Source organism: Cervus canadensis, chromosome 33 (genome assembly GCF_019320065.1).
Source record: "Cervus canadensis isolate Bull #8, Minnesota chromosome 33, ASM1932006v1, whole genome shotgun sequence".
NCBI lineage: Eukaryota > Metazoa > Chordata > Mammalia > Artiodactyla > Cervidae > Cervus > Cervus canadensis.
This window is the reverse complement of record NC_057418.1, coordinates 34,113,895-34,140,858: the sequence shown is the minus strand read 5'-3', so window position 1 is coordinate 34,140,858 and position 26,964 is coordinate 34,113,895. Positions and strand designations below refer to the sequence as shown.

At 42.4% G+C, this 26,964-nt stretch overlaps 1 long non-coding RNA gene across 1 annotated transcript in view; it reads right to left on the bottom strand.

The window, feature by feature from the left end:
• Positions 1 to 26,115, bottom strand: part of LOC122434185 — a 41,891-nt gene extending 15,776 nt beyond the window's left edge. Inside the window, exons 1-3 of the long non-coding RNA XR_006267285.1 lie at positions 25,786 to 26,115; positions 23,581 to 23,657; positions 22,752 to 22,863 (exon numbers count right to left, since the gene is read on the bottom strand). This is a non-coding gene — a long non-coding RNA (uncharacterized LOC122434185). The remainder of the gene's footprint in view (positions 1 to 22,751; positions 22,864 to 23,580; positions 23,658 to 25,785) is intronic.
• Between the last annotated feature and the right edge of the window lie 849 nt (positions 26,116 to 26,964).

Below are 26,964 nucleotides of genomic sequence, written 5' to 3'. Positions count from 1 at the left end.
AGGTTGCTTTTTTTTTAATCACACAGTCATAGACAATACTCTCATGTTTATCAAATAATGTCTAACAATTATATTCAGATAATTGGATTTGTTTTCAGGACTTGGGTAGAAGATTCGAAATATGTGCTTGTAAAAATAATTGGAATCTTTCTTAATACAAGATTTAGCCTTAATTATGCACATAAATTTACACTGTTCATCATTGCTAACAACACAGGAGCTTATCACTTCCCACCTGTGCAGAAAGATGCAGAAAAAAGAGTGGAAAGTTAGCCGATATCTGCTCACTCACTTGTACTTCAAGTCAGAGTTACCAACTTGACAGCCGATAGGGTAGCTTACGCCTTCTATAAGCCTTTCTAGTCATTATTTTCATATGTACATGCGCTTCAACATGTAAAATAAGGACCTAATTGCACAGGATGTCAAAGGGGCACATTTGTCTGTGAATGCATGTGTGCTGAGTCACTCAATCGTGTCTGATTCTTTGAGAGCCTAGGAGCTATAGCCCACCAGGCTCCTCTGTCCATGGCATTTTCCAGACAAGAATACTGGAGTGGGTTGCCATTACCTCCTCCAGGAGATCTTCCCGACCCAGGGATCGAATCCATGTCTCCTGTATTGGCAAGTGGATTCTTGACCACTGAACTATCTGGGAAGACTGGCTTTTGCAAATTGCTAGCAAAATACTTTCCCCAAAACCCAGTCAGCCTTCCCAACCTCTTCTCCCAAGTTCCTTCCAAATCCCCCATGTGTGACAAGTTCAGTGAAAGGAGCGAATGAAGGCTGTCTTCTGTCTCTAACTATTGAGACTGAAGCTGACAGATTTTAACAGGGGCATGAATCTGGCATGCTCTGGGAGGGGAATGTGGGTGGGGCTACTTCTCAGGGACCACGGCAAGCAGGTTAAAGAACATTATGTGTAGAATCATTCAGGTGAGAACAGTATTCAGTTCAGTTAATTCAATCACTCAGTCGTGTCCGACTCTCTGCGACCCCATGGACTGAAGCACACCAGGCTTCCCTGTCCATCGCCAAATCCCACAGCTTGCTCAAACTCATGTCCATCACGTGGGTGATATCATCCAACCATCTCATCCTCTGTCATCCCCTTCTCCTCTAGCCTTCAATCTTTCCCAGCATCAGGGTCTTTTCCAGTGAGTCAGTTCTTCACATCAGGTGGCCAAAGTAATGGAGTTTCAGCTTCAGCATCAGTCCTTCCAATGAATAGTCAGGGCTGATTTCCTTTAGGATGGACTGGTTGGATCTCCTTGCAGTCCAAGGGACTCTCAAGAGTCTTCTCCAACACCACAGTTCAGAAGCATCAATTCTTCAGCACTGAGAACCCTGTTCGGAGGTGCCCACACTCAGTCACAGTGACCAGCCAACATGCCTCTTGCCTGACTCTGGAATTCAGGCCGTGGATGGACTATTGCTCCAAGCCCCAGTTTCTCAAACACAGAGGAGGTAATATTTACCTCATCGAAATGCTATGACTATAAATTATATGAGCTTTAGAAAAGATGTTTAAAATCCTGGATTAAATCAAAATGAAAGCTCAATTAAGTGGTTTTTCTTGTTGCCCTTATAAGTATTACATCAAAGCCGTAGTAGGAATGTTTACAAGCCGCTACCTTTAAGTGCTTATGTTCCAGGTCCATGCTAAGCCATGTAAGCAATGTAACGAATTGCGATCCATGAAACTGTACATACCGTCTTCCCTTCTCTTCTGCACCCTCCCGGGTTTTGGGGTCGGCGGGATCTGCACCCGCTGAGACCCTCAGTGATGCAGGAGGTGACGCGCTGTCGCTGTGTCTTATTTCCTGAGTGGGCGCATCAGGACGAAAACAAATTTCAAAAACAAAAAGCAAAACAGTAAACAAATGGCTTCCAAGGAGTTTTCTTGGCAGGATGCAGTTGCCACTTACATTTATAGGAGGCTTTGCAGTTTTAAAATATTGTGATGTGGACACACTTGTGCTACATGTTGGTGTGTGTGTTTGCACATCCCAGCATAACTGGGGCTGGACAGAGGGGCGTTACGGACGCAGTGGCGCTATCACTCCACTGCGTGAGTGAAGGGACAGAAGCCAAGACCTCCCGGCCAAGTAAATGGGCAGCTTGAGAAAATGCAGCCATTCCCCGACTATAAGGCTACGCCTTGTTCTATCGAACTTCCTAATTGCTCCTGGCTTGAACCACCACATCTGTGAAAACCTCCCAAAGAGCTTCTCGATACTAAGAGGAGAAAATGTAATCTCTGCCCTCTCTCTTTTGATCTCATCTAATACTCTTCCTTAAATACCAAGGTATTAGCAGATAAACCGTGTGGAAATGGGTAAGTAGATGAATTGCTTTTTTGTACTGCGTTACACGATGGGTTGGAGCGGATTAAAATTTCATCATTCATCTTCTCCTGCTTCCAAACCCCACTGTTATTTTTACCATTTTGTTTAAGCCAAGGGGATATGCTTACATGACTTATGCTCTACAGCTATGAAATCCATTTGCTTTATCCATTATATTTCAGAATGATTGATGCAGTACAAATGCATAATAAAAACTAGTAATTACACAGAAAAAAAAAAAAAAGAAATCCCTTGCCCAGTTAAGGCTAACTGAACAGTGGAATGCAGGACACACATTTTAACTGTCTTGCTCATACTTTTTTGACTAACATGTTAGAATCCCCAGGGCTTTTTCAGGACAGCAGTGTGATTTGATTGGCTGGTTGGGTTGCACGTTCAGCCTTGAACGAGGCCATCTGTGCTCACGCTGGGAGCCATATTGACTCCTTCTCTCCCCAAGCTCATCACTGATCAAGTGAGGCATCCATGGAGGAGCATCCTCAGGAGTCCTTTAGGCAGAATGGTTTCTTTAGTGTATCAGAGAAGACGTGTAAACAGTTACCTGTGGCACCTTGGGAATAAAGAATGTGTGAAGGAATCAGTGCATATCACACTGCTGGAAGTAAGTGCATATCTTAGACCTTTAAAAGTTGTTTTCAGACTTGCAAGAGGAGAAAGAATAGATATATCCTCTATCTTTCAGGCTTTCCTTTTAAAATTCCCAATAGATTAATGAGTCAGCCAAACAAAAATATTTTTCCTAAGACAGAATGAAAGGGAGCATAGCAAATGTTTACATGTTGGCATTTTGACTTGCTATTGATGACAAAATAATTTTAGGTAAGCTTGCCATTTTTGAACAATATTGCCAAAAAAAAAAGAAAGTCAACCAAATGTAGACTTACAGAAATATACTGAGAACAGTCTTAAGTGCTTCAGACATCTGAATGTGGAACTCCAGCTCTGGGTCAGACAAGGCATACTGCAGCAGGGAGCACATAAAAAGAGGTGAAACTCCATGTCGCCATCATCATCACCTGATTTCCTTTCAATTTGTCCTGTTCTGTTTGACCTCTTAATTCAGACCTGAAGGTTTCCTGGCTCCCAGACTCAGTCAATTAACAGGTCCCAGGTTGGAAGAAACTTCTAAGCTAACTCTCCTTGGAAAAAACAACTCTTCAATCTCTGTCTCAACTTGTCTTTTATGTCCATTTTGCGTATACAGAGGCTATAGTTAGAGCCCTATTTTTCCTTTCTTTAGAGAATCACTTGGATTTCCAAAAAGAAATTTGAAAACTCCTATGTGGATGGGCATCCTAAATTCACCCTGATCTGCCCCCGAGGGTTAGAGGGAGGGAAGAAGGGGACTTCAGGAGTGAGAGTGTGCATGGGGAAGGGTAAAGGGTCCCTCTTGCTTTTATACTGTTACGTGTTCAGTTCACATTCATTTTAATTCAGGCATTCCTTTTCTTAGGAAAATTACTCCCAATTTCTAAAATTCCTGAGAAACCACTCCCACAGTAAAAAAGAAAAAAAAAAAAAAAGCTTTATTTCTTTCTAAGAGCAATTGCCTTTCAAGTATTTTATAGTTTGGTAGATTTGACACTCAATGTGCAATTTGTCTCTTTCATAAATGTTAATTTCAAGTCTTTGCAAAAGATATATATTTTGGGAAACACTCATACGTTTTAGAAGCAGCTGACAACAGAAGGAAATCACCTGTGTCTATAAATATAGCTTCTGTTGCTGTCATAGGTTCAGTAACAAAAAGGAGGGAAATAATTTCTCTTTGTTCCTGCCAGATTCCCTAGGCTTAACTGTTTCTTTGGGAATGTTCTAATGAGTCACAATTGCTATTCTTGTGCCCAGACGTGGGGTCTCCATGGCATCTAGAAATGAAGGCACCCTACAGCAATCCCCCTGAAGGAAGAGGGTCTACTCGAGTTCTTTATGGAAAAGAGTTCTACTTTCCTTTTCTCACACTGAAAGTGGAAGAGGTGGAATGGATTGACGAGAGGAAAGTGCTTAATTGGTAGAAACCAAAGATCCATCTCCTCTGCTATAGTTAAAATACGAGGAGGAATGGAGTTATATGCTCACAAAAGCATTAGCCTCAGGCCTTGAATTTGCAAAGGCACTAAAAAGAGAAGTTACTATTTTACTGCCATTGATCCAGTGCACTGCAGAGATTCAGAGCTGCGGCCAGATTTATGATAGGGGGTATACCCCCTAGTAGCTAAATTGAGGGTGCTCCCTTGCACTAATTTATCATTTATGACCTGTCACCAGTATAATTTGTTCATCTTTTAACGTTTCACCCGGAAATATAACTTCTCATTAAAAAAATTATTAATGGTCAGATAGCTGAAATAGAATAAATATGAAGTATGTGAAAAGCTTTGGTGAATTGTCACAAATGCAATAACTTAGACATTAATATAGCTTTCCAAACCAGCTACATCTGCTGTTAGGCAGCTCTACTGGGCCTGTTTGTGAGGGCTACTCCTTTTTCCTTAATAATCCAGTCCTTTTAATTCACCAGTAGAGTGGTGTACAGAATGAGGTAAGAGGACTCCTAAAAACCAAAAGAAATAATGCATTGGTCCCCGGTCAAGGCCTCTATAACTGGCAGAAATAAATGGGAGACTTTCCTGGTGGTCCAGTGGTTTAGAATCTGCTTTGCAATGCAGAGAATGTGGGTTCCACCCATAGTGGGGGGAACTGGGATCCCACATGCTGTGTGGCAACAAAGCCCACACACCCCAACTAGAGAGTCTGCAGGCTGTAACAAAAGATCCTGCATGGAAGATCCCAAGTGCTGCAGCTGAGACCCAAGGCAGCCAAGTGAATAAGTTTTAAATAAATACATGGAATCAAAACAAGTGCTCAATTCTAAATATCATAAAGATCATGCAGGTACTAAAACGAATACAACCAAATCTCTATCAGTTAACCTGAGGAATTTTTTAAAGATGTTATTTTTTAGAGAGAAAATTAAGATGCTGAGAAGGTCATGTAACACACCCCGATTTGGCGAGGCAACAACTGTCACCCTAGATGTGCATTTGCACGTTTGCACAAGAGAATGTGAGTGAGAAGCAAGGGGAGCTAAGACAAAGGGCTCACATGGGGGCCCTGGAGGGGCGGGGGAGTGAGCCAAGAAGGGAGCCGCAAAAGGAAAAGCAAGATGCAGGGGTCAGGAAGCATCCATGATGCAATACTCTTTCTGTAAAATTAGATGTACGCAAGCACCCATGGAGAGAGGCATGAGAACATATTTGCCAAAACAGTAATGGTATCTACTTTAAGGTGGCAAAAACTCAAAGGATGCTCCTTTCTTTTTATGCCTTTCTATATTTTTTAAATGAGTATACATTATGTATTAAAAAGACAAATTTATTTCACAGTGATAAAAATAATTAATATACAAAATATTCTGAGCAAAATTCTGCTGAGTGGACATCTTTATAAACGTATTATATTATCGAATATGTAAGAATTTTTAGAAATCATTCTATAGCCCAAAAGATCCACATTTTAGTATGAATATGCGAAAGTCTTCAAACTATTATAGCATACGGGCTTTCCCAAGAAATGTACCCAACATATGTGCTTAATGTCAGATTATTTTGGTTATTAAGAGAATGTCAAACTACTTACAACAAACCAAAATATGTAACGTATTTCTGCCTGCACATGGTTTTCTGTAAAGGAGCTGTAAATCCGTAAATGCACGGATCTGAATTCATATCTGCCTTTATACGTGTGTGCATGCATGCACACACACACAGGCAGAGAGGTATGCCCAGAGTCATGCCTGCAAATCTATGTGCACATGTGTGCATGCACAGACATATTTGCACACATGCACGTGTACAGACTATATGCATGCACACATACAGGGAAATTTACATTCATACACATCTGCAGGCATATGTGTGGTCCAGAAAAAAAACTGGCCCAGAAACCAGGACAACAGAACTCTAAATTCTCTATTCAAAGGCGTGTTTCTGAATATTCACAGCCTCAGTTTCCTTATGTGTAAACTGCAAGTAGGAAAATGGTCAGTGATCTTCAAACCCAGCATTTTCATACAAGTATTTAAAGAGTTTTACAAAGGTGACAGTCTTACAAAGTGATTGTTTTCAAAAATGGAAAAAATAAAAGCAATATATACCAAGAAAATGCTATATGTTATAATTTAACACCCTGAAGACCACTAATACATCAACTTGTACTGGCCAATAAGCTCAATTTTTATAAGGATCGGTTTACAGTTTTCCCAGATATTTATCTGGGGATATATTTGAAGTTCTTGTCATCATGTAACTGTTAGAAAGCCTATAGCCCCAAACTCATCCTTACATTCCATCTTTGTATTTCAGTCTTCAAACAAATGCAGGGACATGCAGTCTCTCTCCTGCGGGTGCCAGGACAACTGGACAGTGGGCTCCAGTCCACACTCACCAAGACGCAGCAACAAATTGTGTAAAATGAGCATATACAATACATGTGTCATGCTCAAAATTTTAGAACTTAGAATAAATGTGCATGTTTCAAATATGAGTTTCAATAAACTGAATAGCATGTGTGTATGTATGTTAGTTGCTCAGTCATGTCTGACTCTGTGACCCCGTGGACTGTAGCCCATCAGGCTCTTCTGTCCATGGGATCCTTCAGGCAAGAACAATGGAGTGGGTTGCCATGCCCTCCTCCAGGGGATCTTCCCAACCCAGGGATCAAACTCAGGTCTCCCACATTGCAGGCAGATTCTCTACCATCTGAGCTACCAGGAAAGCCCAAACTAAATTGCATGCATTCCATTTATTAAATTATTAATACACTTGGAAATTCAGCTCAAGTGTTGGTATGAAACTAAAACATAAGTTGCAGAACCAATAAAATAGATGTGAATGATTTCAACTTTCAATGAATATTGAAACACAGGCACCTGTGATTTTAAAAACAAGATTGCTACATGCCTCAAATGTTGTAAAATACTTTGTAGGCTATTTTCTACCCAAACAGACTTTTTGCCCAACACCAGGTATGCTTTAGCTGGTTAAAGAATTTGGCCTTTGGCTCTCTCCAATTTGAACACTTTTCAATTAAGGAATGCAAACAGTTTTTAGATACTGTATTTCATCACTCTGAGATACACTTTTCTCTTTGAAATTTGAAGACTTTTTCCCCCCGGGTAGGTCTCACAATGGATGGCATTGATCCATAGCAGGCCACTTGAACTGGGCTGTACTGGTTTCCACTGCCTGGACATATCTGTTTCTACTGGTGAGACTTCATTGGTGCTCACCACTCTTCCCAGCTTTTCTTGCTTCCTTGGATATGTGGAACAGTTAAACTTAACCATTTCTTTGAAATCAGGGGTCACTATGAGATGTCCTTGGTCTAGTAGGATGTGAAGAGAAGGATCACTTGCCAGTTTTAGGCAGAAGCAGATTTTTTTCATACTTTTTTTTTTTTTAGCACATATTCACTTGCTCAGTAGCCAGCATCACCTATGCAGAGGAGATCCACAGTGAGTTTGAATAAAATTTATCAAATATACTTGTTGAATATGAAATGGGATTTGCTAAATCTGAAACTCCAGGGAAATAGTTTTGAAGAGAACAGACTTCATAGGATAACCAAATTCTAGAATTCACTCCCTACAAAGCTTCTGGCCTAACCCATTAGGCACATAGTTTCAGGACTAGGTAAATTCACTGCCTATTAATAGCGAACCAAATATGACTATCTTGAAAGGAGAGGAAAGCAAAGAAAAGGGGGATGAAGAAAGAAAAGCCTCAGTTTCTCACAGTGAACTTAAATATTGAAGTCATGGCATACTATTTCCCTGGAGTTTTAGATTGAGCAAATGGCATTTCACATCTAATACGTATATTTGTTAAATTCCTTCTATGTGTCAGGCACTGGATTGGGTTATAGGTGGCAAGGAAGATAAGACTCAGTGGGTTTTCTTACAGAGCAGAGAGCTTATCAGGAAAGATGGAAATTCAAGAGTAAGAATCCCATGTGGTCCCACCTGCTGGGAAGGGAGTCCCTTGAGGTGAGTTCTAGAGGAAGGGACAACTAGGTTGAAACCTGGAGGAAAAGTGTCTGGATGTTAAAGGGGAATGAGAAATTATTTTCATCAGCAGGAACTAGACATATGAAAGCTCAGGAAAAGAACATGGCATGTTTAGCCACCAGACTGCCGGAGCCCAGAGAGTAGGGAGACACAGGGGGATTCTAAGTGGCTCAGCTGTGCACAGAGAAATCTGGTTTAGATGCAAATGACTCAGGTGCATTTACCTTATACTTTTAAAAACTACCTTGAGTTTCAGATTTCAAAGGGAAAAGTTTGTGAACCACATCTTAAAAGGAGAAAAATGTATCACTCTAGAGAATTTCTCAAAGACTAGTGGAAAAAGTAAGTTTTCAAATTTCCTGTAATCTACAAAGAATGAAAGGATAGTGCCTCCAAAGCTGAAGATGGCAGGATTTTTTAGCAATTCGCAATCAAAGCTTTGCCAGGTTGAAGTGGCATCATTCTGCCCACCTTAATGCCAATTATCCTAAATTTCAGAAACACTTGGGTGCAATAATTCTAGGAAACTTTTTTTTTAGAAAATAAGATAGAATAACTGTGTAATAGAACCGTAGATTCTAAAACTGTTTAAGACACTTAGAAACTGTCCAATGGTCTGAAATGTACCCTGGATATTTGTGTTAATGACTGCAAATGCTTACATCTTGCATATTAATATGTGAGTATTCCAGAATCTAGACTGCATCACTTAAATAAGAGCTGCAACTTCCTTACTACAGCTTCTGTATCACTGTCAAAATTTCCTGAAAATCATAAGCTACTAGAAAGTGTGAACCAAAAGCTTAATTCTTTGTATACATTTGGACATGATATTAAACACTTAATGATTACTTTTTGAGAGTAGACGATGAGATTAAGTGCCAAAATCACAACAATTCTGAGCCACAGCTCCTCACAATGAGCTGTGTTCAACAAATAATAACAAATATAAAGGCTTAGCAGATCTTCAGAGAGTTGCCTCACAACCTAATTAGCAACTAACACTGACGATTTTCAAACTTTAGCCAGAAGTATATTTGCACGTGGGCTTTGCTGGTAGCTCAGCTAGTAAAGACTCCATCTGCAATGCAGGAGACCCCAGTTTGATTCCTGGGTTGGGAAGATCTGCTGGAGAAGGGATGGGCTACCACCCCAGTATTCTTGGGCTTCCCTGGGGGCTCAGACAGTGAAAGAATCTGCCTGCAATGCGGGAGACCTAGGTTTGATCCCTGGGTTAGGAAGTTCCCCTGGAGGAGGGCATGACAACCCACTCCAGTATTCTTGCCTGGAGAACCCCCATGGACAGAGGAGCCTGGCAGGCTACAGACCACACGGTCACACAAGAGTCGGACAGGATTGAACGACTAAGCCCAGCACAGCATATATTCGCATGTATCCCACAGAGAAAGCAAACATCAGCTCAAAAATGTTCACATGCTTTATATAATTTTTCATATATTTATATTTTAAAACTGTGTATTTGTCATTTAATGCAAGCAGGTATATTAACTGGGCTCAAAACCAGAAGTCCATCCAAACACTTGAAAAATTCATTTGAAGTGGAATTTGGGGATTTCAGTTAAAAATGGCACTTATTTGTCTCTCTTTTTCATGTCTTCCTGATAGAATATTCACAGATTTTTTTTTTAAAGGGAAATATTTAAATGCTTCAAATAGGTAAAGAAACTGAAAGTGAAAGTGGCTCAGTTGTGTCCGACTCTTTGGGACCCTGTGGACTGTACAGAATTCTCCAGGCCAGAGTACTGGAGGGGGCAGCCTTTCCCTTCTCCAGGGGATCTTCCCAAACCAGGGACTGAACCCAGGACTCCCACATTGCAGGCAAATTCTTTACCAGCTGAGTCACAAGGGAAGCCCCCAGAATATTGGAGCAGGTAGCCTATCCCTTCTCCAGGGAACTTTCCCAACCCAGGAATCAGTCCAGGGTCTCCTGCATTGATGGCGGATTCTTCACCAATTGAGCTATTGTAAGGTGTCAATAATGGGTCAGAAAGTTGAGGGTCTTTCAGGACTTTGTGAAGAAACTCCAACCCCTTGTATACCCTCCCTTCTGATATAAAGAGACTAGTTGATCTCAATAGTTTTCGACACAACAGTCAAAAACAACTCTGCAAAGAAAGTTATCTCAGTCATGGGGAGGGTGTGTCTCTGAGGCCGGGAGAAATAAAAGCAGAATTTGAGGCAAATGAATTCTCCAGTTCTGAAGTAGAGTCTCCTTGCACAAGTGAATTTGGAATTCCTTGGATGGAATTCCATCTAGAAGAGTGGAATTTGGAAGATGAAACCTGACTTCTTGCAATCACTGTAAAAGACAGCAGAGAGGATGCCAGGCATCACACCAAGAATTTAAAATAAGATCATTAATATACCCAAAGGCATTAGGGAAGACGAGGATACTATAAAGCAGAAATAAGAGACCACATGGGAAAATACTTGGCATGAGAAAGTGTAATAATTCAGATAGAGAGCACGTGGATGGGGGAAACAGTAGATGGACAGAACCAGGAGTGAGACAGAGGGCTGGAAATTCAGGAGGAGAACTGCCCCCGAGCAGTGGGACAGCACAGATAGACACCACAGGGGAAGCGAAGACACACGGGGGATGAGATAGACTTGCTGAATCAAGATAAGAGGGGCTTGAGAAGGAGAGGCAATAGAGGAAAGAAGCAGATCAAGAATCAAAATTAAAATTTCAGATTTTAAGACTTCTCAAGTTCCAAACAGGATAAATAAGGAAAGCTCACATTTGGATGTCACAGTAAAATTTGAGAGCAACAATGATTTAAAAACTCTAAGTCTATCCAGAGGAAAAGTGATAAATAGATGATAGATACTGATGCACATGAGTTTGAGCAAGCTCCAGGAGTTGATGATGGATAGGAAAGTCTGGCGTGCTGCAGTCCATGGGGTCACAGAGAGTCGGACACAACTGAGTGACTGAACTGAACTGACTTGAGATACATATAGATAAATAGATACATATAAACGGATTCATATATACGTATGTTTGTACGTACACATACTTCTAAAAGAACAGAAGCCTGTTTGATACCAAACTGCCGTTGGCCACACCAGATGCAAAAAGACAATAAAGCAGTATTTTTTAAAATTACAGGAGAAAAAAGTTGGAAATGATTTTTGAGTAACCATGAAAATCGGTTCAGTCCCTGGGTTGGGAAGATCCCCTGGAGGAGGGCATGGCAAACCACTCCAATGTTCTTGCCCGGAGAATCCCATGGACACAGGAGTCTGGCAGACGACAGTCCATGGGGTCACAAAGAGTCGGACATGACTGAGGCAACTTGGTATGCACACGCAGCCATGAGAACACGTCCTCTCCGTCAAGGTCTTACTCTCTCCTTCACCCCCACATCCAGTCCCATGTCGAATCTCTCGATTCTACTTCCAGAAATATCTCAAAGGTAATCTCCCTGTTCTATTTCCAATGCTCAGACCCTATCTTATACCCAGGTAAGGAATCCTCTGACCGATGGGTTTTGAAGGCTTCTAACTGATTTTCTTGCATCCAGCCTCGCCTGGTCAACGCTGAGCACAGGTGACCTTGTCTTGTCATATCCGGTTTTGCTCTGATTTTCCAAATGAACAAAATTAAACCTAATTTTTTTATTTACTATATGAATCTTTTAGCAGAGCCAGTGTCAATAACCTCACGGAAATGCTTCCGAATGGCAACACATTCAAGAGAGACACAGGAATCGTCTTCCCATGGAGGCATCCATCTCCATTAGGTCCTCTGCAAAGATAAGAGCGTTTCTGTAATAAACAAGGCCCAGTGCAGTGGAAACAGGAAGATCTGCCGGGTGGCCACTCATCTGCATGCAGGGGACACGAGAACACGGCAAAGGAGATGTTGTAAATCACCCGGGAGCCCATGACGGGGCCTCTCGGAAGGCCTGGCTCAGAATTATTAATTAAAGCTTCCTCAAGGCTGTTTTGTTTGCACATCAGTTGAGCTAAGCCACACTGGTATCCCTGTAAATAATAAGACAGCCCGATTAGGCCCAGTCATTAATTAAGTGTCTTCGCTGTGAATAAACAGTGAAATCTTTCAGTCTGAGAGGGCCTATGGCGCCGTGATAAATATGCAGCTGTTGACAGTCGTGGAACACAGCTTGACATCTTCATTCGTTAACCAGAGCTCCCTCCCCAGGGCCGGGCAGCTCATGTCATGGGGAAGATGACACTTCTGCCGCTTTTGGCCCCTAAACTGACACCATAGGCAAGTTTATGAACAACCTACATTGGGAATAAACAAAGGGGAAAACAGTCCAGACCCTTCACTGTGACCCACAACTGTCACATTTAATTGTCAGAGGCACTGGCATGCTTGAAGAACACAAATTTGGATAAAAGCAATCCAGTGCTTTACTTTTAGGAAAATGTCCAAGTTTGTTATTAAAAAAAAAAATGGGGGGTCCAATTGCAGACACCTTCAAAACTGTTAGCTGTTTTCTAACTTTTGTTTTTTATAGTTGCAGCAAATACCCCTAAACTGATGATAAATAATTGTGATTGTATAAATAATCACCACATTTACAACATTTGAAAAACAATCCTCTTTACAGCAAACACTCATAAATTTCCTTGTACTCATGTGCCTCTGGAAGTGCTTTGCAAACTCTAAAATACACACCACACAGAAGGTGTCAATTCTTTTTCATTGTAATCTCCCCATGAAGCCATAGTTGCTAATAGGGTTTAGAGTACAGTGTTAGTGAACCTAGCCAGCGTTCGAGAACCAAGGAATTCTCAAGTTCTCCCAATAATCACCTCCATCACCTCTATCCCAAGGCTGCCAAGGAAGTTGTATACAAGAGCCAGCATGATGGCGGAGAAGCACCAGCTTGTTAGGAATCATTCAAGGTCAGAAGAACTCTGAAACAAGTAAACAAATGAAAGCCGACAAAGAAAGGCCTGCCACGGCCAGTGGACCCAGGACATGTGTGGGGTGTTGGGGAACAATCAATCGACCTCTCGTCTCCTCTCTCAAGGAAACACTCTGAGACCTGACCTTCAGCCTGCACGGCTGCCTCAACCTGCAGGACATGGGTGGGCGCCTACCCCAGCTTCAGTGAGACTCCGCTTCACTGCTGACCACGTTATCCCAATGATGATAAAAACAACAGTGATACTAGCTCGTATTTATTTGAGTGTTTAATACTGTCCTGGCCACGTGTTCAGCACTTGTAATCCTTAGAGGGGGCCAAAGGGTAAAAAAAGGTGAGGTTGGTAGTTTATCCTTTCTATTAGTGAATAAACTCAAGGTTACAAATGCTTCTTAATTTCAAGAGCAGAATTTGAGTTGAGGCCTGTCTGACTTCAGAGCCTGCCTTACCTACCCTGTCTACCTACAGGCAGGGGCTCGGCAAGTTGAATACCTTTAATTTTATCTTATGGATAATAGAGGTGAATTACGATGCCTGCTTTACATGAATTTTGTACTTGACTCCCCTCACAAAAAAAAAAAAAAAAGGCAATTCAATTGTGCATGGAAGGTTTACTCACACTTCATTTGTGGCAATAAGTATAATGATTCACTATTTTACTGTCATTTTACTGGAATTAAACTCAGAAAGTTCTATTTTATGTGTTGCATCTCATTCTACTGCAGAGACAGTTGCCCCTTAAGCCTGGGCTGCTGGTATAAGCTCTCGAAGTTCCATTACATGGAGGGGGCGGGGGGGTGGGGGGTCAAGAAGGGTTTGGTTCCCCCATCTGGCTAACCAGGTAAAATCCCCCTTGCTAAATACTTCAGGACAGCTGCTCTGTATTTTTGCCCTAAGACATCCTCATTGGTAGGATCAATGAAAGCAAGACTTAAATTTCCATGACTATCCAAGGCATCAGAAGATATTCCATCTATAAACTCTCCTTGGAGTACTCCCTTCTCGCTGACTTCAACTGCACTTCACCCTGTTGTATTTTGCCCTTCTTGTGGTTAGGTAACAGCTGCTCAGCAGGCTTCTATAATTACAGGAATCTGAAGAAATATTTTTCACTCTCTAAACCCTTAAGGAGGGTGACATTCCTTTTCCTTAAAGCTGATCACCTCCAATGCAGAGACGCCTGAAGTCTCCCTCTGAAGATGCAAACTGAGATTTCAACCACTATAGGATGTTAGAAAAAAATGTATCACCAGACTTTTTTTTTTTCTTAATTTGGATTTTTCCCATGTGTGTAAGTCCATTTTTGTCTAGGCACATGTTGGTGCGCTGTCCGTGTCCCACATCTAAAAAGCGGGTTTTAACCAGTAGAATCCACACACTTTCCAAGAACATAGACTGACCCCAAGGTTTCTCATCTGCTTGCACTAATGGGTTTCCTTGTCACGTCCCTCTAAGAGTCAGTAGCCCCAGACACAGAAGGTATATACCCAACCTAAACACCGAGAGTTCCGGATTATATTCTTCACACAGCATCCCGGCACGTAGCCAGCAGTCTGTTATAGATGACAGTATTTAATCTACAGAGTTTCCCATCTACAGGATGGATATTGGGAGGAACTGGATATCACAGCAAAGTCAGACAGTTTATGAACTCTTCTTTTTTGAGAGACACAATTTCTTCCCGGGGAACATACAGAGCACAGAATAAGAGGTAGGTTTCCTTTACCATTTAGTTTGGGTTCACATTTCACATCTCAAAACACAAGAAGAAAGGGGTTCCAATGTTATTTGACCCAGTCCTCACTCCAATTCTCCTGGCATTTATCTCTCTTGGGTATGAAAAGCTTCTTTTGAAGTCAGAACTCCAGGCATGAAGGAAGAAGGAATTCGTCAAGAGAATTGAATTTGGAAAGATTAAAATGTAGAGTTTTAATATAGCTGTAGCTGACACATGTCAAGGAGATAAAAGGAAGATTTTGGATTCTAAGAACACTGCCAGAACTATGAAGCACTACTTTTAAAATACATATGATTTTGATTGAAATTTGTAGGGAAAAAAAATCAATATAATCAACCACTCTAGTAGGTAGATGCATTGAGTAAATGTACGTTGTCCTACAGTGTTCATTTTTTAAATGAGAAAAGAAAACAAGCTTTCACTGAAAACATTTCAGATGTATTTTCTAACACGGGATATTTCTAAGTATACTCAGCCTAGAGAATCTGCCCCCTCCAATTATATCCAGAGCCATTGTCATGCTGTGAGGCGAGCAGAAGTAACACAGCTTAGATTAGGAGTAGACCTTCCTACTTGGTACCACTGTTTTCCAATTAGGACCAATTAGCTTTCACTTAACACTGACCCCTGTTTGACAATTAGGAAATTAGGAACAGGGCGGAAACCCCCAGGAAAGTCCCGCCCATGTGAAAGTATTGACCAATGAAATTGCTTTGCAAACGTGTAACCAATCCGCTTCTCACCCTATAAATTTGTGTAACAGCTTGGGCTCGGGGCTCTCTGACCTGCACCACTGCGTTGGTTGCGGGCGGAGAGTCCTGGCTCGAGTCAGTAATAAACTTCCCTTCCTGCGAGTTGCATTGTCTTGGAGGCCTTCTCTCTTCCCGCTCAGGGATTCGGACATCGGGCATAACAATGCAAAGCATCTTATTAACTTTAAATTAAAGTTGATAAGTTATGCCCACTTACCAACACAGTTACCATCAGATATCAGAGCCTAAGAGGTTTGAATACATAAAAATTTGGAAATGATCAATCTCTCTACAAAAAAGAACAATTATATTAAAAATCTACTCATGTAGAAAAGAAAGATGAAGTTCTGAGAGATTCATTTCAACATTTATCCCTTCTCACACTCAACTCTCTAAATTACAGAACGTGTTTTAAGGGTGTTGCCCTCAAGTATACATATGCCAGTGCAGGTATACATAAGAGACAGATTCGATCCCTGGGTCAGGAAGATTCCCTGGAGGAGGGCATGCCAATCCATTCCATACTCTTGCTTGGAGAATCCCATGGACAGAGAAACCTGGCAGCCTATAGGGTTGCACAGAGTCGGACACGCCTGAAGCGACTTAGCACACACACACCATCAAGTAGAAATTCCTGTATGAATATGATATAAAGCCATTGCCAGCAACTCTAGGCAGCTTGTGTTTTCCAAATCTAAAGTAATCCTGAGATGTCTTCAGAACAAGTTTGCCCTGGGTTTTCTGATCAGATGTGATTATAAGGAAAGTTCAGATCCTAGAAAGTTTTTAGAATGTCAAGTAGCATGTTAATTATTATTATTATTAACCATGAAGTAGTCACCAGAAGAATGAGGTTCCAGCTCAATAAATATTTTTGTTACTTCATCAACTTGCTGATTAATAAATTATGATTGCCAGATTAAAATCTTAAAGTTGATATTATCCTTCAGAAAAAAAAAACCACAATAAAACAGAGATGTAAGTCACTCTCTCCCATGCTCATTATAAATGTATACAAAAGACATCAAGGGAGAAATGATCTTAGGGAGAAGCGATGGATTCCACTTTGTCCAGAGGAGGCATTCAAGAAGACATTGGCAGCTTGCAGTCTGCTGGTCTCTTCTTTTCTGGAAGCTCAGAAAAGCATTGCAGGTTAGGTGTGTGGGCTCCTGATTACTGGGCATTGATGGTGACTGGCACCATAAGAGCTGATGGGGTCACCCAGCCAACAGGTATAAACAGGAAAGACATGAGGACCTGACTACCCTCCTGAGATGGTCAGAGGGGAGAAACCAGATAGGAGAGCCAAAGGCAACAGCTGTGCCACGGCATCAAGGAAAAGGAGGGTATTGATTAGGAAAGAAAGCTCCATTGTGTTTAAGGTTTCTGGGAAGTCGAACAAGAAGAACAGTGAAGATCGACCATTGAGCTGAAGATCGACCATTGAAATTAAAAAAATAAAAAAGAAAAGGTCATTGGTGGCAAATAATTTGGTGAAAGCAAAGCGAAGTCTCTGGCTAAGATAGAGATTAGGAAAGAAGTGGAAACAGAAAGCATAACAGCTCTTTTGACACTTTTGGTTGTGGAGAGAAAGAACAGATGCTTGAGGGGATGTGATGACCAAGGGAGGTTCAATGCTGTTTGTTATGAAGATCAAGGAATATAAGGGATTGAGATACTTTGAAAAGAAGCAAGAGATGGGGTTCAGAGGTAAAATGTCTGGCCATGCACTTTGCAAAATGGGAGCGTAGTTATTACACCTACTCTACAGGAAAGCAAACAGACAAAAGAATCTGATGCTCCAGAGAAAGTAGAACATGGATTCAATTCCTAGTCCTTGGGCAAGCTCCTTTATTTAGGGTAAAGATGACTATACTTACTGTAACGAGATGAGATGAGATCTGAATGGGGCAAGCGTGAAGTGCCTGGCACCCAGGGAGCACCCTAGATCTTGCCATGGTGCTAGTGGGACAGTGCTTTGAGAAACTCATGTCCACCGAGTCGGTGATGCCATCCAACCATCCCATCCTCTTCGTCCCTTCTCCTCCTGCCCTCAATCTTTCCCAGCACCAGGGTCTTTTCCAATAAGTTGGCTCTTCACATCAGATGCCAAAGTACTGGAACTTCAGCTTTAGCATCAGTCCTTCCAATGAATATTTCAAGACTGATTTCCTTTAGGATAGACTGATTAGATCTCCTTGCACTCCAAGGGACTCTCAAAAGTCTTCTACAGCACCATAGCTCAAAAGCATCAGTTCTTCAGTGCTCAGCCTTCTTTAAGGTCTAACTCTCACATCCACACATGACTACTGAAAATACCATAGCTTTTATTATACAGACCTTTGTTGGCAAAATGATGTCTCTGCTTTTTATTAAACAGGATAATAAAGGGATATTAAGAACATCTCTATGTTCACAGATTTGATAACTTATATGAAATTGATGAACATCTTCAGATACAACAGTCCCCCTGTTTCAGTGATATCACATTGTATCTCTATTTTTTCTCTAATGTGTCTGCTGGATCCTCTTCTTTATGCTCCATTTACAAATGTAAATTTTTCTAAAGTTTGGCTTAGTACCAACCACTTAGGGAGGTATATTGACAGGTTTTTCCAGTGAGTGACTTTCCTTGAGTTTCCATCCTCAGCCCTTCCCTTCCCTCTGTAATATCAGGTCTCACTTATCTCACTATCAGAATTATAACTGTCAGTTCTATGGAGAGAACGTGTCTTCATATATCTATATCTTTCATAACCAAAGTCCCAGCTTTAGATTTCCATCTGCCTGAAGGCTACTTCTACCAGAGCAGTCCACCGCTATCTCAGCTTAAGAGTCTATAAGCTAAACTCATCTTTCTTCCCTTCAGCTCCTTCGGACACTCTCAGGATGCCTGAAAACAGTTCATTGGGCTGTTTTTCACCAACATGAAAGTCTAAAATTTCAGATAAAATCACTCTTCCTTTTAAATCTCCCCTTAGTTTTGAAGTCCTGGACACTATTTCTTTCTAATGACCCTGAAATCTACCTCATTTTGTTTCTTTTGCTTCTGGTTCAGGATTTCATCTTTCATTGGACAAATTCAACAGTATCCTAAAATGTCTTCCTGCTTTTTGATTCTCCTTGCACAGATTTATCCAAGAACCAAGTCCCAGAGCTAGAGAGAAGTGACATTTTCAGAAACTGAAGTTCATTTGGTATGGCTGGATTATCTCATTCAGCCTCCTTTTCCGCCTAGGTCATGCTCATACCCTAGCACCTGATTTTTGCATCTTCATTTTTGTTAACTTGGAATAAGCTTCAGAACTTACTTTTGAATAACCAGTTTTCTATGTCCCTCTTATATAATGGAAGTTAATAATAAGCAACTTTCTCTCCAATGAAATGATTTGGGTAGGAAGAATATATCACAATTCTAGTGAATATGTCACAATTCTAGTGAATATGTCACAATTCTAGTGACTGTCATTAAAAATTGTACATCTCACTGACTTGAATATATGAATGCCTTTGCATCTAGTGATCCAACAGGCAATTGATTTTACCTTTAGTTGAGCTCTTGGTTTCTTCTTTACATATGATGGCACCTAATAGAGATATTTATGTTTGCCCAATGAATTTCATTGATCACCTCTTCCTCCATCACAACCCTGAAGGGTCAGGTCATCTTTATTTCCTTAGAAGTCATAAGGATAAGTTAAAATATTATCTTTTTAACTGAATCCCAGATATTAATAGCATCTGTGCCCTTAGCTTTCGTTGAGTGTTATCAGCTAGGGGGTCTGTGGGAGGCATGAAAAAACGGTAAAGGTATTATTCATCCCTCCAGATCCTCACAGAGTGGTGAGGCTGCCCGTGGTCTAGCTGCATCCTTTTACTGAAGAGGGCATCTCCTCTTGATGGCCCACGTCCCCTCAACATCTCCATCCCCCCAGGTTCCAGCACCCACTTCCTCTCTTCGTTTTTCTGTCCTAAAGCAATCGTGGTTCTATCCACTGTTATGGTCTTGCTGAACTACACTACTCCTTGTGATCTTGTTGGCACAAAACTTTCTTTATACCTTTGAAAATAATCCCTTTATTAAGTATCCCTCAAATACCAAATGTGACTCTGCTGTATGCTTTCTTTAGTCTTCCCACGTGACTTAGCCGTAAAGAATCCACCTGTCAAGGAGACACGCATTTGATCCCTGGGTCAGGAAGATCCCCTGGAGAAGGAAACAGCAACCCACTCTAGTATTCTTGCCTGGAGAAGCCCATGGATAGAGGAGCCTGGTGGACACAGTCCAGGGGGCTACAGTCCCGACACAAAAGAGTTAGACATGACTGAGCGACTGAACACAGTACATGCTTCCCCTGGGGACCCAGATGGATTCACTGACTTGCTATTAATATATGGCTTTATGTCATTTACTTAACTTCTATCGGCCTCAGGTTCATTATTGGTAGAGTAGGAGTCATATTTTTTCAGACCTATCTTTCAGAATTTTTGTGAAAAACAAACAAAGATAACAATGCATTCTAAGAGCAGGAAACTCAAAACTCCACATAATTACAGCCAGATAAGTGTAGTATCATAAAAGTACATGTTTGCATAAACAAAATGGGAAATACAAAAGGCAAATTGGAGAACATGCTTGCCATATAAACAATAAAGACATTTTTAAATATCTAAAATGAGCTCTCATAAATCAGTGTTATAAAAGAGAAAATGAACCCAATAGAAAAATGGCTAACTGTAGTCAATAGGAGAGAAAAAACAAATGTATTTAGTATTATTTAAAGATGCTCAACTATACACCAAGTAAAAAGAAGTACAAATTAAAATCACAATGAAATTTTTTTTTAATCCATCGAAATGAAAAAGATCAAAAAGTAGGATAATACATTCCCCTGACTAGGGTATTGGGAAATCAGAACTCGAATACTTCATTGACAGGAATATAAATTGGTACAACCTCTTTGGAGTGAAATTTAACAGTATGCAATAAAATTAAAAAGTGCTCACATCCTCTGGGCCAGCCATTCCACTTTCAGAAATTAATTTTCTAGGTGTACTTATGCGACTGAACAAAGATACAAGATCCCCTTTAGAAGGGAATGGCAACCCACTCCAGTATTCTTGCCTGGAGAATCCCATGGGCAGAGGAGCCTGGCGGGCTACCGTGTATAGGGTCGCAAAGATTCAGCATGACTGAAGTGACTTAGCATGTAGAGCTATTCATGACAACATCACTTACAAACTCACAGGTGAAAAACAACCTCAGTTTCCATCAAGGTGGGGCTACTGCCGACCTTTGACACCAGAGCCCGGATAAGCTGGAATGAATTTTCCCAGTCCCTTCCTCGCAAAGCTTCTGGACCAGGGCTCACCAAGAGAGACGTGCGGGGCGAGCAGAGCGGAAGAGCGGCTCTGGGCGTGCAGGCGGCTGCGTGCGGGTGGCCTGCATGCCACGTGCAGGTGCGGGCCACTCACAGGAGTCACAGCAGGCCCAGCGCAGCCCCTGCAGATCCGCCGCTTTACCCTCCGCGGGTTCAGCGCACCCCAGCCAAGGGCAAGCTTGGCTCTGTGGTAAGGGGCGCCAGCTTAGCTCCAGTTCCCCTGAATGGTGAGCAACGGAGGTGGTGAGAGAAAGACATGGCTTCACTTTATCTTCACGGCTTCCAGATTGTTCTTGGTGCACTCTTGAACCTTGGTGTTGCCAACCCCCCTGACTTCAGATCCAGTACCACTGGTAGAGTCCACAGACTTCACAGGCTGCCTAACTGACCTCCAGTCCAATTCTTCTAGATCACTTACGATGGCCCTGCTCCTCTCTTCAAACCCTACCTGATGCAGTTGGTTAAGGAAACCACGAGGATGGTATAGACATCAGAAATGACGAGGTGGTTCTATATTTGAACATAAAGCAACACCCAAGACATCATTGAGTAAGCAAAGTGATGCTCAGAAAAATGTATACTGTGTGCTACCCTTAGGTTTAAAACACGGGAGGGAACTTCCCTGGCAGTCCAGTGGTTAAGACTCCGTGCTTCACATGCCGGAGGTACAGTCCACATTTCTGTGTGTTTGTGCTAAGTCGCTTCAGTTGTGTCCGACTCTTTGAGACACTATGGACTGTAGCCCACCAGGCTTCTCTGCTCATGGGATCCTGCAGGCAAGAATACTGGAGTGGGTTGCCATGCCCTCCTCCAGGGGATCTTCCTGACCCAGGGATCGAACTAGCGTCTGCCTGCATTTCTTGCATTGCAGGCGGATTCTTTACCCACTAAGCCACCTGGGAAGTCCTTAGGTCTCTGGTCAGGGGACTGAGATCCCACATGCTGGGCAGTAGGGTCAAAATGTTTTTTTTAAGAAAAGGGAAAATACGCTCATACTCAACAGTAATACCTACATATGCCTGCCAATCATGGACTAGCACTGGAAAGACACATTAAAAAAATATAAGAACTCTCTTCTGGGGAAAAGAACTGATGGTGACAGGGAGGGTAAGATTTTGCTGTATATCTTTTGTACCATTTGATTTTTTTTCCCCCGTGAACTTGCGCTAATTTTTTAAATAATAAAAATAACATTGAAAAATTGCAATAGCTCACTGACATCTCATGGCATGACTCTCCTGAGCCTGAGAGGTGTTCTGTAAACACTGACCTCCCTGCACTGCTTATAGAGCGTGTCTCTCACCTCACCGTCTATGGAGATTCACCCGTGTATCTTTCCTTGCTGAAACGAGAGGCTGCTCTGAGCAGTGCTGCAGACGCAATGAACAGGATAGATCAGGACATGAGCAGGTGTGCGTTTATGCTAGTCAATCTGGGAGGCAATGGGCCAGCAAAAGATACGGACATTGCTGTACATAAGTTTAATTGCTGAAACAGAAAGGAAAGAGATATGCAATACCTTATTGTTGAAGACGGGAAGAAAGAGAGGACCTCCTTAAGTGCAACCAGGCTGCAGGCTGGGGAGAAATATTCCCTCTGGCTGTCAGCTTTCTGTATTTTACTTCAGTTTCCTTGAAAAGAGGAAGTTTGACACACTCTGTGGAAATTTGAAATACTATAACAACGAAAATCTCAAATGTTGAATTTTGCTTTATAGCTAAAATATTTAAGAAATATCAGTATGTAGTGTGTGTGTATATGTTATGTTTGTGTGTGTGTGTGTGTGTACTCTAGAGCCTTAGGAATACATCTTTTAAAATAAAAATAAAAAGAGTTTCCCCAGAAGCCATAGTGAGGAGGATATGCAATCTGGTTTAATGTATATAGGCCAAATATATATATATTTATGGCAGGTTATAAATTTTGAGAAATATTCACACACAAATATAAAATACTCTGGTAAAAATATAACTTAAAAAACTCATTCCTTTGAACAAGGCATATTTTTGGCTAAGTGGTTGTAGGAATAAAAGTCATATATTACAGGCTGCAGGCAGAGAAAACTAAACTGTCCTCCCACACTCTTGTGGCTTTGAAAACTTGCTCGCTGTTTTCAGACCCCTCTCTGAATTACTCCGATGAGACTTCAGCAGTGCGACCCCAGGACTCCAGGGCATTTCTCCTCCCTCCATCTCCACTGAGATGCCCCCGCCCCCACAAAGAGAGTGAGATTGCGTTTGAAGGGAAACAATAGAGTAAATGGACTCTGGAGACGCACAGGGAAGAAGGAAAGACAGACAGAGAGGAAGACTTCGGCCTCAGAAGCAGTTAACAATTAGCGAAATTACCGGCAATCACAAAAGGCCACTGCACTGGTTTCCTATCTGCTTTCAAGGCTTCTGCTCCAGCCTGTCTTGACCCATGGCTGCAAAGTGAATAGCAGAAGAGTGATATTTCAGAAATGAAGCAAAAATCCTTTCAGACGCCTATAATACTGTAATTGTTCTCTATACGAATACTGTAATTTTAAGAGCCAAGTGTTCAGCGGTCTTTGATTCCAGGACATCTAAATAGAACAGTGTGTTGTCTTCAGGGAGGGATGCCTGCTGGCTTAGTGGTAAAGAATCCACCTGCAATGCAGGAGATGCAGGTTTGATCCCTGAATCTGCATCGGGAAGATCCCCTGGAGAAGGAAGTGACAATCCACTCCAGTATTCTTGCCTGGGAAATCCCACGGACAGGGAAGCCTGGCAGGTCACAGCCCATGGGGTCACAAAGAGTCGGACAGGACTTAGCAACTAAACAGTGACGTACACTCCAAACCTCACATCCAAAGACACCAAAATAACTACTAATTTAGAGCTAACAAAGCTTATCGATACATAACTGTCATCCCTTTTAGACCAATGTGTGTTTCCTATGTTGATTAGCCCTGGCAATAGGACATCAAGCTTTCTAGGGGGAGCTCTCCTTTTAAAATATCGGTTGGTCTAAGAGTGTTTGAGAAAATAAACAAAAGCATTTGCCTGGCTGGGATGCCTACTTATTTTTCATCACTCACGAACATCACAATCATTATAATTGCCAGGCATTTACAGACCACCTTTCCTCCCCAATCAGCTCATAAATGGTTTTGCAAATGGATTAGAAACAGCAGAGATATGGATCACTTCACACAGCACCAAAGTACAGTCACCTCAAGGGGAAGCTGGGGAACCACGGTATAAATCAGGATAACATTGGTGAAGGTTTAGGACCGACCGTAAAGAATGGCTTATTAGCTTGAAGCCATGGGGAATATTAGGTAAACAGAGGACGTTCCGTTCCCTTGGCCGCAAGGTCACCGTGGCCTCGTTGGTTGTGGTCTGAGGTTAATGAATCTTGCTTCCAGTTGGCAGTGGTGTTTGTCTTCTGGAAGGAGACTGATCAAGCCAGGGCAGGGGTTTCCTGGCTTCTCTGAGTCTTGCCAGCTGGGAGGCACAGATCCAGGAGAGGGATCCTGGGCTCAGGTGACATGACTAAAGGACCTTTGGATGCTCACAGATTCAGCAGAGCCCAGGCACCTGCTTTCCAGTGCCTTCTGCAAAGACAGTGTGGGTACTTTCCTACAGGGTCCGAAAACATGACCCACATTGTTCTTGTGCAAAACCCTGTCAGGCTCATCAGCCCCGGGTGCCTCACTGGGGAGTTATCAGTGTAACTTGGAGAGTATTTGCTGTTGATATTAAAAATCGCCTCTAAGTCCTAGAGTCTGTCATACAGAGGTATGCATGCATGCATGCTAAGTCGCTTCAGTTGTGTCCGACTCTGTGCGACCCTATGGACCCACCAGGCTCCTCTATCCACAGGATTCTCTAGGCAAGGATACTGGGGTGGGTTGCCATTTCCTTCTCCAATACAGAGGTAAGTAAGTCAGAAAAAGGAACGCAAATACCATATGTTAATGCCTACATGTGAAATCTAGAAAAATGGTACAGATGAACCTATTTGCAGAGCAGGAAGAGACACAGAGACATAGAGAACTGGCGTGTGGACGTGGGGGCAGGGGAAGGAGAGGGTGGGACGAATCAGAGGGTGATATTGACAAATATACGCTGCCAGGTATGAAAGAGACAACCAGTGGGGTGCTGACATACAGCACAGGGAGCTCAGGTCGGGGCGCTGTGATGACCTTGAGGGATGGGATAGGGGACGTGGAAGGCAGGTCCAAGAGGGGGTACATGCATATTTATGGCAGATTCACTTCACTGTACCGTCAAAGCTAACACAACTTTGCAAAGCAATTATACTGCAATAAAAAAGATAGAAATAAGAAATGCAATCGCCTCTAGAGACGGTGTCAGGAGACGTTCTCCTGAGTCTCCCCATCTCCTGCGAGCCCTGCCAACCCCCCTAAAGCAGTGTGTGAGAAGAACTAAGAAACTCCTGTCAGTCTTGCTTTGCAGAGACAGATACTCAATCTGTGTTACCCGTCCGCGGCTATTAGAAGTGAATTTCCTCAGGGCAGTTATGAGAGATGCCAATGTTTAATGAGACTTGTCCTTGATACTTACGATATATAGGTGGAGACCTTCCTCGGAGGGATTCGGTGAATTGTGCTGGAAGGTTTCACGGTTTCTCACCGCGTATTTATAATGGTTGTAAGGAGCAGTAGCACATACACACAGAGGAAACGCATATTTTAGAAAATATTCTGGAAACTCTAAAGGTAGCTGTGCTGGTACCCAGCAAGTAGAGGAAGTCAGCTCGGTGCTCGTCAGATACAGAGACTCGTGTTAACAAGCAGATTCTGAAGCATTCCGTCTGGGGTAAGGACCAAGGTTCTGCATTTCTGTTGTTGTTCAGTTGCTCACTTGTGTCTGACTCTTTTTGACCCCATGGACTGCAGCACACCAGGCTCCTCTGGCTTTCACCATCTCTCGAAGTTTGCTCGAACTCATGCCCACCGAGTCAATGATGCCATCCAGCCATCTCATCCTCTATCATCCCCTCTCCTCCTGCCCTCAATCCTTCCTAGCACGAGGGTCTTTTCCAATGAGTTGGCTCATTGCATCAGGTGCACAAAGTATTGGAGCTTCAGCTTCCTCATCGGTCCTTCCAGGGAACATTCAGTGAATGGACTGGCTTCTGATGATATCTGGTTCTCACCTCGAAGTTCCTGCCCTGAAGGTGTGGACCGGGTGTCTGTTCTGAGGGCCAGCACAACAGCCCCCGAGAAGCAGGTAAATAAAGAGCTGCTGCGGCTGTTCCTGGAATTTCAAGACATGCTCCCTCCTAGGTGTGACATGACTGAGAACTGGAAGTGACAAAGTTGCACATCACTTGCATTTCTGATCAAGCCTATGTTATCTTTCGAGGCTGCGATGTCTTCCTCTTCATAAAAACACCCTGATGTTCGGGCGTGACTGTTGAGAGCTCCTAAACAGGGTTTCTCTGGTGGTTCAGTGGCAAAGACCCTGCGGCCCCTATGAAGGGGGCCCGGGTTCCACCCCTAGCTGGGGAACGGTCTCCTGCCTGGTGCGATGAGGATTCTTCGTGCCGCAGTTTAGACCTGGCAAAGCCAAATAAACTAAATTTTAAAACAGAAGAATGCTTATATCAGAGGCCATCTCTTGCACATGAAACCCGGAAATAATGGCCTGAAACTCATTTCATCTGAACTGCCGTTTCAGGGTACAGCTTGTTAGTATCTTCCTCCTCGGCTCTCCAGTTTCATCGCAGAAGCCCTTTGT